Source organism: Sinocyclocheilus grahami, unplaced genomic scaffold (assembly GCF_001515645.1).
Source record: "Sinocyclocheilus grahami isolate Dianchi unplaced genomic scaffold, SAMN03320097.WGS_v1.1 scaffold84.1, whole genome shotgun sequence".
Taxonomy (NCBI): Eukaryota; Metazoa; Chordata; class Actinopteri; order Cypriniformes; family Cyprinidae; genus Sinocyclocheilus; species Sinocyclocheilus grahami.
The window spans coordinates 2,078,410-2,081,895 of record NW_015505263.1 but is presented as its reverse complement, the minus strand read 5'-3'; positions in this window follow the sequence as shown (position 1 = coordinate 2,081,895).

The window sequence follows — 3,486 nt, the reverse complement described above, 5'->3', positions numbered from 1 at the left end:
TATATATATATATATATATATATATATATATATATATATATATATATATATATATAATACTTACATATAGTATATAAGATTTTTCCCCCTCAGACTTTTCCCCTCAAATGTTAGTGTGCTTGTTTATTAAGGAGACAACTGCAGTAAAAAGCATGCTTGAGATGAAATATTAAACGGGCTCTTCAGAAAATGTAATTGAATTTTACATTTGCAGTTTGCTGCACAGTGCATTCATTGTCTTTGTTTTTCCTCATTTTAAAAATGACTTTACCCACAATACTCTTGTGTTTCAGTCAGTTGAGGCACTGTTCTTGTTTTCGCGCTCGCCATGCCCAGCAGATTTGTGTGACAGAAAACATGTTTGCATTATTAGCTCTGCAGTCATAAAGAGGCATTCTGACATGAGTTAGGATTACATGCTACGATTTGCTCTCTGCTACTGAACACGCCTGAGGGAAGCTCCCATTCACACACCGAGGAGCCGAACGAAACGCAGCACAAGAAACGAGAATAATTACACATAAACAGACATTCGGCTTTCAATGTGACTAAATTACAACTTGCCGAGACACATTGTGACTCGTGAGCGCTGAAATAGAGGGGATTTCCTCTGCAAATTGCTTTGTAAGAATCTTCTGAAATGCAGAAGAACCACGCCAATGCTGGAAACAAAAAACTCTTTTTAAAGCTTTCAGATGGAGAATGACTTATTTAGTATTGGTGTATTAGAAATGTGCAATGGTAATGGCATATACAATGCATGCAAAATTCTCTCAAATAATCGATGCAGCATATATTTTAGCCTTCTGTAGGGTTATTTGATGGGTCTGTCTTACATAAAAAATGACAGGAACTGTATGTGTGCTTTTTTTTTTGGTCCTCACTGTTTTCTTGTAGCGGGTGATTGCAATTAAAATGTGACAGGCCAGTGTCAGTGCAGCATCCCGTCACGCTCTGCCTTCTCTCTTTGAGCCGAGACCCAGAGATGAACTGCTCTTAAATTACACTTTTATCAGCACTGATGTCTTTCATAATTAATCTTCATGCCCACAGTTGCCATTTTTTCACCTACAGATGAGCTCTAGATGGGGTCATGATGGTACACTCTAAAAAATGCTGTTGGGTCAAATATGGACTAACCCAACTGTTGGGTTAAATTTTGGTTACATTTTTAAATTAGCTTTTTAACCCAACAGTTGGGTTAGTCCATATTTGACCCAACAGCATTTTTTAGAGTGTACGGTGGAATTTCCCGTTACTAAAGGCCTATTAAAATACAACCCAGTGGTGTTTCTTCAAGAAGACATGGAATGACATTCACATGGCATTGTGCTTCTGTGATGTGGCATAATTAAGATAGAGCATGGCAGATATATATACACACTCTAAAAAATGCTGGGTTAAATATAACCCAGCGCTGGGTTAAAAAGGGACAAACCCTGTTGGGTTGTTTTGACCCAGCAGTTGGGTTATTTTGAACCCAACCGCTGGGTCAAAACAACCCAATAGCTGGGTTTGTCCCTTTTTAACCCAGCATTTTTTAGAGTGTATACACACACACACACACACACACAGGTTTACATTTGTGAAAAGTGGGGACATCCCATAGGCGTAATGGTTTTTATACTGTACAGAGCGTATATTCTATTGCCCTACACCAACCCTACCCCTAAACCTACCCCTTACAGGAAACTTTGTGCTATTTCAGATTTTCAATACACTCCATTCTGTGTGATTTATAAGCGTTTTGAAAAGTGGGGACATGGGGTAATGTCCTGAAAAGTCACCTTCTCCTTGTAATACCTATGTCATACCTTTGTCATTATACAAATTTATGTCCTCATTTGTCACAAAAACACGTACACACATACACACACACACACATTCATATAAATTTGTGTGTATGTATGTGTGAAAAGATTTGTAGAAGACTGGCAATATGTAGGTAGCAATGAGGTAGCTATGTTTTTTCTCTACTTGGTTGAACAATGAACAGTGCATCCATTTATAAAGGATAACAGGGTGTTTTATCCCTGTCTATTTTAATAGATGAAATGTGACACGCGCTGTCAGTTTCTCTGCTCTGCTGCCGAATGCGTGTTTAAGTCGTCAGCCGTGGCGACTCCAGTGTAACGCTTGTTCTCTGGCTGGATGTGAAGCAGCGGTTTTCTGCTAATCCCTGTGGCTGTGTCTGGAGCTCGCTATAGGATTTGTGCTGTCCTGGACTCCATGCTGACACTCACAGCCCCGTCCGGACACGGTTATCAGGGGAAGAGTGTATATATGCAGCTCCCAAATGAAGCTCCAGCAAACCCGTGGCCAGCGGTCTGTTGTGCTGTGGCCTGACAAAACCCAGCAGCAGAAATCCATAAAGATTTTACAGACACCCTACCGCATGCAGATGCTGTCATCCGGGAAACCCAGGAACGTTTGTGACTATTCGTTTCCCACTTTAACACCCCATTCAGGTCTTGGAAATTGTGAGGGATAATTGGGTGTTTCTTTTGCAATGGCCACATTTTAAGATCCCAGGGGTTTATTTGAAAGTAACAGAAACTATAACTAATTAATTAGACAACTTTATTCTATTAGATATACAACTGACTCCTTATGTGATTACAGATTTTATTGTGCTATCCTTTTTCAATCTTAAAAATATAAAATATTTAAATAAATAATAAAAATAAGCATTACATAAAAAAAGTATGATAATCTAAAAAGCTGTATTTATTTCAGTATTTATATATATATATATATATTTGTTTTTTTTATTATTATAACACTCCCTGTATTGTAGCAGTTGTATCAGAATTTCCGACCAATTCCAACCAATTTCACAACCAATGCTTTTGTAATTTGAAAAGTTTTAATAAAGGTTCATGTACTAAGTGATACAGCAGCATCAAGGAAGAGCTTGAGATTAAATATGATGCAAGCAATGTGTGAGGAAGACTTTAAGGTCAAATTTGATGTAATGTTTAATTTGCATCATTTCAAACATGTTTTTTTTTGTCAAATTATGCAGAAAGAAAGAAAAATGTTGTGTGTTTTATTATTTATCCACCTCTATCTATCTATCTATCTATCTATCTATCTATCTATTTATTTTTTATTTATTTTTAAAATAAACTTATAATTCACTATATTTATTTAAAAAAAATAATATATAATAATGTTATTTTTTGTCAAATTATGCAAAAAGAAAGAACAATTTTACTTGTTTTATTATTTATCCACGTATGTATTTATTTATTTATCCTTTACATTTTATTTATTTATCCTTTAAATTGTATCTATTTATTTATTTATTTATTTTATCTGTACACATTTATTTAATTTATTATTATAATTTGTGTATTCATTTATTTATTTTTATTTAGGATAAATGCTTAATGAGCTAAAGGACTGTCATTTTATTCCAAAAGTGTCTAAAATGTCATTTCCACCACCAAAATTTCCATCTCAAGACGGCAAAATATATAGCTA